The sequence below is a fragment of the Cibotium barometz genome, chromosome 12, assembly GCF_041138505.1.
Source record: "Cibotium barometz isolate CiBa-2024 chromosome 12, ASM4113850v1, whole genome shotgun sequence".
In the NCBI taxonomy this organism is placed as follows: domain Eukaryota; kingdom Viridiplantae; phylum Streptophyta; class Polypodiopsida; order Cyatheales; family Cibotiaceae; genus Cibotium; species Cibotium barometz.
This window is the reverse complement of record NC_141057.1, coordinates 60,987,246-61,001,306: the sequence shown is the minus strand read 5'-3', so window position 1 is coordinate 61,001,306 and position 14,061 is coordinate 60,987,246.

Here is a 14,061-nt window from a genome sequence, read left to right as displayed (position 1 = left end):
TCAAAATAAAAGGAAAAATTAATGAGCATGAAGTCATTGTTTTGCATGACGATGGTAGCACTCATGACTTTATTTCTGAAAAGGCAATTAGCCTTTGTATGAAAGATGCCCATTTGATGTGCCTATCTGAAATAAGGGGTTGCGAAAGCAAATGCCTAATGAATTGTTGATCAGTCTTTGATAAGAAATTCTGAACCCATTAGGTAATGCTTCCAAATCTTCAAGGCATGCACAACTGCTGCTAATTCCTTGTCATATGTACTATAATTTGTTTCAGCAGGTTTTAGCTTTCGACTTTCATAGGCAATAGGATGGTTGTCTTACATAAGCACAGCACCAAAACCTTTGCCACTAGCATCAGTTACTACCACAAAGAATGGTCTTTGAAAGTCAGGTAGTGTAAGAACTAGTGCATGAGTTAATGCATCCTTGAGTACTAGAAAAGATTTAACTTGACTTTCGGTCCAATGGAAAAATGTAGTTTTCTTGAGAAGTTCCGTCAAAGGGTGTGCAATATAAGCGAAATTCTTGACAAACTTCCTATAGTAACTACATAGATCTAGAAAAGATCTAAGGTCATGAATGTCTCGAGGTGTAGGCCAAGAGGCTATACACTCAATCTTCTTAGGATCCACACGGATTCCTTCAGCTGACACTATATGGCCTAAGTATTCAATCTCTTTTTGAAAGAAAGAACTCTTTTCAGGATTGACATACAATTCATTTTCTCTCAAAAGGTTAAACACTTGCTCCAAGTGTTGCTCATGCTCTTGACGATTCTCGCTAAAAACAAGAATATCATCACAGAACACCACAACAAAGCTTTGACACTTTAAGAAACTGCGATTCATCATACGACTGAATGTAGCTGGAGCATTGGTCAAACCAAATGGCATAACTAAAAACTCATAATTGCCAGTCTGGGTTCTAAATGCAGTCTTGAATATGTTTGACTCAGTCATGCGTACTTGATGATAACCAGACTTTAAGTCAATCTTGCTAAAGACCTTTGAACCTCTAAGCTTATCAAGTAAGTCATCTACCCTAGGGATAGGGTATCTGTTCTTGACAGTGATTTTGTTCAATGCTTGGTAGTCAACACACATTCAGAAAGTTTCATTCTTCTTCTTAACAAGAAGGACTGGAGCTCCAAAGGGTGAACTACTAGGTCTAATAAGGCCTCTTTCTAACAAATCCTCGATTTGTTTTTGGATTTCTTTTTGCTCTAAATTGTTGACTCTATAAGGAGCTTTACAAGGTGGAGAGTTGCCTGGCAATAAGTCAATACTATGGTCTTCAGGCCTAGACTTAGGTAATCCTGGAGGTAAATCTTCCATAAAATAGTCCCTGAATTTGGAGATATAAGGATCAAGTTTTGGACTTTTGGATGTGTTAGACTCAGCGCTAAGCTGGTTAACCCAAACCATATAAGTCTTCTCCCTTTTCCTAAGAGCTCGTTTTGCTTGAGTATGACTCAATAAAGGGCTCGTCTCTCCTTTGACTAGACATTGGAGGAAAATATTTTCATTGTCCTTCCTTACACAAATGCTATGTGTATCATAGTCTATAATAGGGTTGTACATATGTCTCCAAGGCATACCCAATATTACATCTACGCCTTGTAAAGGTGCAACTAAGAAATTCCTTTTTTCTGTTAAGGAATTGATGCTTAAAGTTAAACCTTTCACCAAACCATGATTCAATACCAACCTGGAAAGGAAAATGTTGTTGCCGATGCTTTAAGTAGAAGACCACATATCAACAACATTTCCACTATTGAAAGTGAACCATTTGTACTTATGAAAGAAACTTATGAAGTAGATCCAGATTTTTCTGAGATATGGATCAAATTGCGTGAAAACAATTGGATACCTTAAGGAAATTATTCTCATAATGATGGCTATCTTCTTTTCTTTGAGAAAAGATTATGTATTACTCAACCCTATAGACAACTTGTCTTGGAAGAGATGCACCAACCACCATTCATGGGACATAGAGGAGTTTCCGCAACACTTCAAGTAGTTTCTCGAGAATTCTTTTGGCCTCATTTGAAAAATGATGTAGCAAAATTTGTAGCTAAGTGTAACATTTGTCAAGCAATTAAAAGCTACAAAGGCAAAGCTTTGGGATTGCTTATGCGTTTACCAATTCCAGACCGCCGACCATGGGAACAAGTGTCTATGGACTTCATTACAGGCTTTCCTACTACTTCCAGTCATCATGATATGATTTGGACAATAGTGGACAGGTTTAGTAAGCAAGCCTATCTCATTCCATGTAAAAAGATATTGACTTCTCAGCAAGCTGCGACCATATTTGTCAAGCAAATCTTTGTTCATCATGGTCTACCCAAAGTGATAGTTTCTGATAGAGATTCCAAATTTTTTAGTCACTTTTGGATTGCTCTTTTCTCAAACTTAGGCACTAAGTTAGATTTTTATACAGCTTTTCATCCTAAATCAAATGGACAAACCGAAGTCACGAATAGCACTATCTTGGATACGCTTAGAGCCTATGTTTCCCAGCAACCTAGTTCATGGGATAAGTACATACATCTACTCCAATTTGCTTATAATAATACTCCTCATTCTGCTCTACTGGTCGAGCACCATTTGAGATTATCTATGGTAGAGCTTTGCCTATTCCGGCTACTAGACTCTCCCATAAGATTGAAGCTGCTGACCAATATACTCGAGACTTTGATCGCATTTTATCTGAAGTGCGTGATTGTATTGCAAGAGCTCAAGAGAAGTATACAATTCAAGAAAATAGGAAGCGTAAAGATTTTTCATTCCAAGAAGGTGATTATGTACTTTTGAGAATTGAGAAGAGACGATTGAAGAGTGTGGAAAAATTCCCTGCAGCAGTTAAACTTGCACCTAGATACTATGGACCATTTAAAATTATTGATGAAAAGATTAACGATGTGGCCTATAGACTAGAGTTACCATCTAATGGAATATCCACAACTCTTTCCATATTCATCTCTTGAAACCCTTTCGAGAGGAACACTTCCTTCTCACCCAATTTATGAGGAACCACCTCTTGTTGAAGGAGAGGAAGAAGTCTTAGTTCCTAATGCTATTATTGATCAAGAGACGACAACAATAAGAACTGGAAACCAATACATCAAATATCTTTTGACATTCAAAAACCATCCTCAAGAAGATGCAAAATAGATGCCCGAGAAATTTTTCCGAGCTTATCCTGAGATCCTTCGTTCTTTTCAAACCCAGCAAACCAGCAATTGAGGGCAATTGCAAACTCAAGCAAGAGAAAAAATGTCATGAGAATATATTTTAAGTCCTCTTTAAGAATATTATTTTTCCCAGGTTACTCTTGCATCATGCCGGCTAGGTTAATATCGTGGGTGACACCACTATAAATATTAATACGTGCGGTATATGACGTATGCTTGGGGCCGTCTATGATTATTTCAGTTGGGTTTATATGGCAGGGTGATTCTTGGGGTACTTACGTCGCCTGGTAGTCATGAGTTGGTGATGGTTTGTGCCTGTTTAATATTTGTGGGATTAATTTAATTATTAATTGGGCTTATATTTTTAGGTGATGAAGATTACGAGGATTGATGAATAATGTCGAGGAGAATGTTTCTTATGCGCATCATATTTATTTTTACAAGCGTAGCTTGTAACCTTAGTAGTTGATTTTTTCATTTTGATACATTGGGAAAAATACATTTATAATGTTGAATTTATTAAAGCCTAAAGGCTTTACCCTAGCCCCAATTTTTAGGACACTCTATTTTTATTATAGAAGAGTGTCGTGCTCTCTAAAAGCACACTTTGTATATTTTTGGGGGCTATGGCCTATTTTTGATAGAAAGCTAATAAAAATACTCGAAGCAGTTGTTTGGCTACTATGAGTGTATCCAATGGATGCCCACATGGCGCCTGCGGACTTTCAAAGATATGATGGAGACCACCTTTTGGACGAGCTGTAAGGTCTTCCATCGATCTCGTTTTGGCATCCCAAGTTGTGATATAACTTCATCCAAACCTATTTCATCTACTACCACTGAGTCTCCTTGCTAGCTCTGAGGACGGATCTGAATTAGGGGGGTATGTTAACCACACTGGTTAACATTATTTTTAATCGTGGTTATGCTTCTTATTATAACTCATTATTATGTAACTGTGCCACTAAGCACTACATGTAAATGATGAATGGGATAATCGAGCGTAAGACATGTGTAATGCTGGCCATAAGAATAAGCCTAGGTGTACACAGAGCTAGGAAATCAGTTTTGGGCCCCCAATTGTTAAATGGGCAGGAAGCCATTGTAAAAAGAGAGCTCATGTATATAAGTGACTTATGAAATATCAAAAGGGACAACCCCATCATCATAATTGAGTTTTTCCTTCTCTCTCTCTCTCTCTTGTGGCTATGGTGGTGGGCTTGTGTTTGTTGATGCTTGCTTGCTTGTTTGTGGTTGTGTGCATGTAGGTGATGGTCCTTGTCTTGCTTCCTCTTCTCCCTCTTCTTGTCTTCTACTTGAGATCACTCTTGCACACACAAAGGCATGGAGTAGAGGTTGAGCTCTCCATATCTCCCTTCCTCTTTGCTCTTTACCTAGCTTGTGGAAGCTCCATTTGAGTGACACAAATGAAGGTGGAGTGAGCCCCTAGCGGCCTCCCATAGGGGAGTTAACCCTCATTAGAGTTGGCTATTTGCTAGTTCCAAAACCGACCCTTGCATGGTCTTCCTTCTCTTCTTCTCTCCCTCTCTTGTGCAAGGTAGCATGTTGATTTGGTTAATAGTCTATAATTTGTGATACAAGGTAATTAACCATTTAGTTGTGCATCTAGCCACTTGACCATCATTCATCTCTGGCATAAGACCAATCTTTTGTAGCCAAATCTTAAGGTGGGAAGTGGTGCCCTTTAACAGCCATTCCAAGGTGACATGTCATAATCACTTATGTCGTGTTATTCCCCATCATGAGTATGACCACTTAGATTCTTGACCCAGGGGATTCATTTCCCATAGAAAGGGGATGTCACCTACGTGCATGAAACTTATAAAAAACCCTATTTAAGTTTATCTTTACCCCTATTTAAGTTTATCTTTTGAAAAAAACTATACCCCTTTCTAAGCTTATGATTCCTAATTATGAAACTCAAGTATCCCCTATTCAAGGTTTAAAAATCAGATATTAGGTATTACTATAATACATGTGGCAAGATGCAGCCCATGTAATTAGCATGGGTGTAAATGCTAGAAGTGCAAAGGCCTGCATATGTACCCTCCTAAAATTGTTTCCAGGGGTGGTCAACTTAAAAGACTGATAAACTTATCAATTTTTTAACCTACACCACTAGATCACATATTGTGAACTACAAGTAGGAACCAATACCTACTTTCAGTCTCCACTACTCCAATCCTCCCCCCACCTCCCCTACCATAAGATCCACCTTACCCCCTAACTTACAAGCTTAAGCCCACCCTTCCAAAAACCCCCTCCCTTACATTCACGTGACACCATATGTTATGGCTTGTGAATCCTTTAAGGTTTTTGAATGAGTATCTTTTAGGTGGTTATTTGTTCCTGGGTGTGTGTAGTCGTATCTATCGGATGCTTTCTTATGGTAACACCTACTTCAAGTGGGCAAGTGGAGAACACAAAAGTCTTCAACCAGCATTGAATAAACATTACAAGGGGCATGGAGAACACAAAAATCTTTAATCAGCATTGAATAAGTCTCAAATCAAGGGAGATGATTCAGGGCATGTTTAGGTGAGGATTAAACTACGACATAGACTAACGATAATGTACCTCGGCCTATTTAAAGCCCCCCCATCTTATAGGAATTGTGTGTGTTGGAGAAACTCTCTTGCATTGTCATTGTCTTATCATTAGTACTAATTATTTTTCTCCACTTGCCAAAATGTTAAGCCTAATCCATTAATAATCACCCTAGTCACATCCAACTTCTAATTTTTATGTATATCTTTCCCAAACACTACACAAACCATATTTGTTTATATTTTTAGATTTTTAGGTCGATCCTCTCAATTTTTTTTTGGAGCATTTTTTACTTGGGTAGCCTAACACCCTTGCACAAAAGCAACAAGAGCGTTAGGCCACGTGGCTCAGTGTTGGACGAAGGGCACGTGGCTCCTAACGATGAAAAACACAGCTTCCTTTCCTAGTCTCGCAACCTTCAACTCTTGTTGCAGGGCACAGGTACAAAAGTCTGGTCGTCTGCGTATCTTTTTCTTTTGGTCTTTAGGATCAGCTTGAATAAAGCAGTCGGGGTCGTCCGCGTCGATGGTCGCGAGTAGCCTCATCCATGATCCCATCAGATCGGGCTTTCGAGAGTACTTGCGTGAATGCTGACAGAGCATGCGCACGAAGCTGCCCATTTTTTGAGATCCCGGACTCAAACCGCCAGTGGAAGAAACAATAGGCACGCAGCGCAATCGGCCTACGAGGTTCCAGTCATGTGCGTGTATGTGTGATCACAATGACCAAGTGCAGCATCAATGGCGGTGCAATAGAACTGGGTGGTCGCAAACTTCGAAAGGCCGCTTGTCAATAGTGATCCCAGGCTCTCATTCGGCCATGAGCTTGTCTATCGCAGCTGAAAACACCTCAAGCACACACACTTGTCAAGATGGACCATAATGGTCAAAGTCGACAGGGCCCATACTAATGTGAGTGTTGCCTTACCCCAAGCTGCTGCGTGAACACGAAGGCTAGGAGCCGAGGGGCGCTATTGATAAGCTGAAGGAGGAGGCGAGAGCGGAATGCCGCAGGCTGCGGAGGGAGGAGGGGCAGGCGACACACGCTTGTTCTTCAAAACAACTCTCTCCCTCTAGCCGAACCTTCCATGACTTCCATTTTTTCCTTGATACAGCTGTAACCACAGCAACGACAGAATATGTGGAAGTTACTTCTTGCCATCCCTCTAGCCTTCTGCCTAGATATCCCCACTACATCGAGATCTAGAGGCCGATCATCAATAAAGAGCTATGGAATTCCTACGGAAGGAGGCTCCTTGATGAAGCCCGCGAGGCAGAGGAAAGGTGCGACGCCCAGCTGCAAGGGCCACCTCGTTCTCCACGTCCAACAAGTAGATGATGCAGTGGGTGGTGCCCAGCAAGTAGGATGATGCAGTGGGCAGGTTGGCATACTGTATGGTGCAGGTAGAAATGCCAGACAACGTGCTCCAGCAGTTCGACTCCTCGTGCTCGCAGGGATCCGACTACTCTGTCGTGTTGCTTGGTGGGCCCTGCTTCACTCCTTACACCCTTTATGGCCACGCCTCCTATGCTATCAATGACTACTGGTAGAATGAAGGGTGCCACTTGCCACTTCGAAGACGCCACCATGCTCATTAAGCAAGACCCAAGTAAGTACTTTTACTTATAGCACTCCCCATAATAAACAATTAATGTTTGCGTTAGCATAGCAGCATGTACAACACTACTATTTCGTAGCAAGACGAGTGAGCAGTTCACCAAGCGTGCAATGTGCAATTGGAATTAATTGAAAATGTGTGTAAATAACCTTAGCCTAAGGGTTTAAATTTTCAGAAATTTTTGGATTTTGGTCCAATTAAGGTTCCTATGGGCCAATAGGATCAATCTAAGTGTGGGGAGAAAATAAATCCAATGAATAAAAAAATACCCAAAAATGTGTAAATGCCCACATAAGGTGAAGAGTTGACTGAGTACAAGGTTTATTAGTTAAAAACTATGAGATATTACTAAAAAAAATGAGATATTTTGGTATAATGATACATTTTTGACACCTTGCGGGGAGACTTCAAGGAGGCACCTATTTTCACACATGTGGTGGAGTTTTTAACTCAAAAAAATTATGATATTTTTATCTCTCCTCTCTCCTAGATAAAATCAAATCAAAAGGGAGTCAAACTAGGTCCAAATCTTGTCCAAATTCAGCCAAACTGAACCTGAAAAATTCTAGAACCTAGTTGGACTTGGGTAGAGGTCTCTCTCACCTATAAATAGATCCTTAGTCTTTTGTAAAAAAATCTGTGAATACCATGCCAGTATTACATTAAAATAATGATATTTTTTATTATCCCTTAAAATTCCTCTCCTTTTGGAGAGAGTGGAGTCTCTCTCTCTCTTCAACCATCCTTGGAGCTTTCCTTTCAACACACTAACCAATTGATTGGTTGGGGGTTTCTTCTAAGATAGAGAAGCAAGCAAAAACAAGAGGTAAAGTGTAATTTTATGGTTTTTCTCTACTATTCTCCATGTTTTTACTTCTCAACCCCTCTCAAGCTTGAGAAGTTTCTAAATTAAGTGTTTATAATGCAAATCAAGCTTTTCTTAAGAGCTGTAATGAATAATTAAGAAAAGTTTACATTTATGCTTAATTAGGATGCTTTTTATGTTTATCTCTCTCTTCCCCAAAGAATGGTCATTCCTATGACCAATTCTCTATTCAATTGATGCTTCTCATGGAGAAATTCTCAATTCACAAATCAATTTCTAGGCTTGTGAAGCTAGATGTTAAGAAAATGGTTTTTTATACTTATATGCTAGTAAATTACGGTAATCTTATGAGTTAAATCCATAAATTAGATTTAAGGTTAAAAGATAGTTATACTATCATAATTACATTACTAAGTCTTATTCTTTTTAAAAATATTAAAAATTATCAGTAATAGCAGCGGAGCTATGGTAAAATTTTTAAGAAATTGATACATAATTCATTCTTATACATAACGTGAAAAGATGACTTCCTACCATATTCTAGGATTGAATATCCTAAGCTAAAAGAATGATTTTTATCACATTCAATGGAAAACTAATTTTTAAGATTTATGTATAATTAAATAATTAAGAAAAGAAAAATTTATGATAATTTTATTTAAATGATAAAAGAAGAATTCCCATGACATTTGGAATTCAATCATTTAAATAGGAAGAGTGGAATTCTTAGCATATTGGAATTAATGGATATTTTATTTAAATTTAAAGAGAAATTTTTTTATGCATGAGAAATATTTAAATGATAAAAGAGAAATTCCCATGACATTTGAAATTCAATCATTTAAATAGTAAAAGTGAAATTCTTAGCATATTGAAATTAATAGATATTTTATTTTAGATAAATTTATTTTATGAGAAATATTTAAATGATAAAAGATGAATTCCCATGACATTTGGAATTCAATCATTTAAATAGTAAAAGTGAAATTCTTAGTATATTGAATTAATGAATATTTTTATTAAAGAAAAGAGAAATTTTAGATAAATTTATTTGATGATAAAAGAGGAATTCCCATGACATTTAGAATTCAAGCAATTAAATGTAAAAAGAGAAATTTTTATGATATTTGAGATCCAAGAAATTAAATGGGAAAAAGAGAAATTTTTAGTATAATTCAATTTATGAATATTTATCAAAAGTGAAAATATGGGTAGAATTGATTTTTGTAAATCCCATGAATTCTTTTATTCAAAAGAGGAATATTTAATATAATTCATTTGAGAAATTGAGAAAGAATATGGAAATAGTCGTCGAGAAAAAGAACCTTTATCTAAACCAAACAATTGGTAGAAATTTAGAAAATGCCCCATTATCGGTATCGAAGTAGGAAAAGCTACTAAATGGGAATAAGATGTGAATGGGATGTGATAGGATGTGAATAGATGTGATAAGATGTGAATGGGATGTGATAGGATGTGAATGGGATGTGATAGGATGTGGTGTGATGAAAATGAATGTGGATGAGATGTGAAGTAAATGGATGTGGATATGAATGATGAGATGAGAGGATATGTGAAAGGGTGAGATGGGAAGTAAATGAATTTGGATGTGTATGTGAAAGAATGTGATGTAAATGGATTTGGATATGTATGTGAAAGAATGTGATGTAAATGGATGTGGATGTGTATGTGAAAGAATGTAATGTAAAGGTACATGTGATGTGATGTAAAGAGATGTGGATGTGGATGAGATGTGATGTGATGTAAAGAGATGTGGATGAAATGTGATGTGATGTGAATATATGTGGATGTGAAGTGATAGATATGAATGTATGGATAGATGTATATAGTCGTGCATGTGAATGATTGGAAGGATGTGGATGAATAAGATGGGATGTGTATGGAATGAGATATGATGTGGATGTGATGTAAAGTGGATGGAATGAATGAGATATGATGTGGATAGATGTGGACATGATGTAATGTGGATAGAATGTATGTGATTGAATGGAGATACAATGAATGTGATGAATGTGAATGGATGTGATGTGATGTGAGTCGGGATAAGTGTGAATGGGTGAAATATGATGTGAAATGGATGTAAATTGGGATAGATGTGAATGGATGATATGTGATGTGAATGGATGTGATGTGATGTGAATCGGGATAGATGTGAATGAATGAGATGTGATGTGAAATAGATGTGATGTGATATGATGTGAAATAGATGTGATGTGAATCGGGATATATGTGAATGAATGAGATGTGATGTGAAATAGATGTGATGTGATATGATGTAAATTAGGATAGATGTGAATGGATGATATGTGATGTGAATGGATGTGATGTGATGTGATGTGAATCGGGATAGATGTGAATGAATGAGATGTGATGTGAATGGATGAGATGTGATGTGAATGAATGGATGAGATGTGATGGGATGTGAATCAGGATAGATGTGAATGAATGAGATGTGAGGTGAAATGGATGTGATGTGATGTGAATCGGGGTAGATATGAATGGATGAGATGTGAATGAATGTGATGTGATGAGATGTGGATATGGGTAGATGCGAGTGGACATGGATAGATATGAGTGGATGAGATGTGATGAGTATAAATGTGGAAAGATGTGATGAGATGGAAAATGATATAATTGGATGAGAATGGATGAAGGATGATGGGAATACATATGATTGGACTTGGATTAAGTAATGTGGATTGATATGGAACAATATGGAAAGATGTAACGAGATGGAAAATGATGTGATTGGATGAGAATGGATGAAGGACGATGGGAATACATATGATTGGACTTGGATTAAGTAATGTGGATTGATGTGGAACAATGTGGAAAGACGAGAGTTCAGTATAGAAACTGTATTTATTATGACCTGTTTTTAAATGATTGTTTTATGTCAACAATGCTAGGGAAGCATTTTGATCGTCTTGTGAATGAGGTCGTGGAGACCTAAGTGATAAAGTTGCAAACAGCTAATGGAGATTCAACGGAGGACGTCTCACGTAGCACGGTCTCGACCAAGGACTTGACCAGCCTCAGTTCGATTTAAATGGTGAGCTTCTGGTACGGTGGATGAGGGACCAAGGAAGCGGCCTATGAGTAAAGCGCTAGGTGACCTGCGAAGGATCCTAGAGGGTGCTGACCATACGGGCTCTGGGTCGCCGAAGATACCCATGCGTGCATCAAGGAAGATAATGGAACAAGGAGTTAGAGTTGTTTTCTGAACTCGGGGATGGATCTGGTTGATTGACCTTGCTAGTCCTCAACAACGGACGAGTCCATGGCTCTTTTATATGGATCTATTGGTTGATCTTGCTGATCTTCAACGGAGAGTCCATCTGGATTTTTATAAGTGAATATATTTCCGGGTACTATGAGCTAGGAACTATTGAAAAGGCCCCTGAGTGGACAGGTGGTGAGCGTTCTAGTTGCCAAATGATGCCATAGGTACACCGATGAAGGAATGATTGGAAGTTAGAATTCAACTCGATATTTTGGAGGATTATGATCAGTGATTCTACAGTTTCATTAAAAGATTGTTTTAAAGATAGCTGAATCTATGAAACATGCAATTTCATTGAAGATCTGACTAGGGGGCCTGGGAACTCTTTTCCCTGGTACACCTGGGATAAAACCTAACCAAATTCCTAAATGGATCCCATCACTACATTGGTTGGGCGGTTGGCTAACCCATGGGACTAGGCTGGACTGATGGACCCCTAAAATGAGACTCAATTCTGTTATGGTACAATAGATGAATTAAATCTCGGATAGTTTGTTCTATGGAAAAGAATCAACGACTGTGCCTCTCGATGAGGAAAAAAGCGTTGGTCTCTATGATCCAAGTGCAAGTCTTTTCCTTGATTTGACCATGTGACTTACGGGTTTGGTCAGATCAGTTTGGTTAGCTAAGGCTCTTAACTACGTGGGAATAAAAATATCCTGGAGGAATCGCCCGTGCTTTCTGGGCAAGGGAAGTTTTTCCGGGTTCGGTTTTGGAAGAACCGAGGGATTAGTCTCTTGTCCTCCGGATATCCATGGGCGAGGCCCGAGTGAGATGCTCTACCCTGCACAAGAAGTGCTACTTCCACTGCTAGCACCCCCGAATTCGTTGCGCGAAGGGGGCAGGGATCTTTCACCACCAGTCAAGATACATGCACATGCCTTTGACAAGATGCCTCTGGATGATATGTTGAAGAAGAGCTCCTACAACTTTAATGGAGCTGAATATGAGAACATCAAGGATGAAGCCATAGAGAAGGCATGCAAGGCGATGTCTTTAATCATGCAGGTTAAGCTACTGGATCGATATAATAGGGTACCACTACTAAAACAGAATCGCAAAGGTCTATGAAGAAAAGGAGGAGGATTGTGCATACTATATCCACAGGGAGATGGAAAACTACCTCAAAGCCCATCAAAATCAAAGATATGCAACCCATACCTCATGACACAAGTCCTTAACCATGTGGCTCAAAGGACCCTTCCAGAACTAGAACCAACAGATCAAATGCAATTGGCACTCCTCCCAGAGCAACCAGTGCTAACTATTGCAGAGATGCAAGAAGGGCAAGCTTAAACAAAGGCAATAATGAAGGAGATCAAGAGAGGAAGAAAAAAGAAGACGGAAAGGAAGATGAGAGGCGTCATTCCAAATGTGGCTGTGAGGATGAAACACAAAGGATTAAAGTGGAGCTTGCACAAGAGATCAAGTCGTACCAAGAAGTTCTTGAGTAGCAAGAAGCCACTGTCCAACGAGGCCACACAAGAGAAAACACATAAGATGACTCCTCGTCAAAGCCCAGCTCAACTAATATTCAAAAACATGTCTCCACTCAAAAATTCTACTATGTTAGACACACCTACGAGCATGCAACCAGAGACTGGAGCAAAAGCACTACCAGCAGACGAACCCTAAGAGCTTGAAGAAGCAACAATGCTCCCGGTGCAAGTCCCAGCAGCGCCATTGGATACAGGTAAAAGGCCAAGAGTTGAAGATACACCCAGCCCAAGCAAAAGAAGGCGTCTGGAGGATGAAGAGAGGATCCCAGAGCCATCATTCCTACAGAATCTAGACTATGAAAAAATCTTTTAGGAAACAATGAAAGGGCTAGATGAGCTACTAAATCTGCCACATGTAAGACTGGAAGGGGCAGCAATCCACAAGTGCATCACTGTGGGAGTAGGAGCATCGAGTATGGAGGTGCCATCTCCTCATAACACATATGCTTCATGATCGTAATGCCACATTTTGGAAGCAAATTCACAAGTCTAACAACCAAGTCTAGATCGACAGTGGCGAAGGCCACACATAGGGATGTAATTATGAAGAGTTTAAAGGCCACCGAGGAGCAAGAGGCTAGGTACCAATCGCTGGAAAACAATAATTTGGTTCTCAGCCAAACTATTGTCCAAAGAATTAAAGAGAATACGGATCTGAAAGTGCAGCTGGAGCAGGCTAAAGAGCAACTTCAGAAAGAAGTTACCCATAACCACGAGCTAGCAGTCATTCATGCCCAGCAGAGCAGGTACAAGAGCTCCAGCTTACGTCCCTAGCCAAAGAAGAGGAGCTACAAAGCAAGATCCAGACCCTATCCTTAAGTTTGAAGGAAGCAGAAAGCAGAGCTACCCACTTGCAAAACAAGAAAGCGAACAGACAAACAAAGCACATGCAGAGAAGGTGAGAGCCCTTAATGATACCATTAGCACCAATCAAGCTGAGATGTAAAGAATGGTGATTGCACACTAAGAGGCAATGGCGCAAGTCACCCAACAGTTACAAGATAGTCAAAAAGACTTCAAAGAATCACAGAAGCTCAAGGAAGGGAG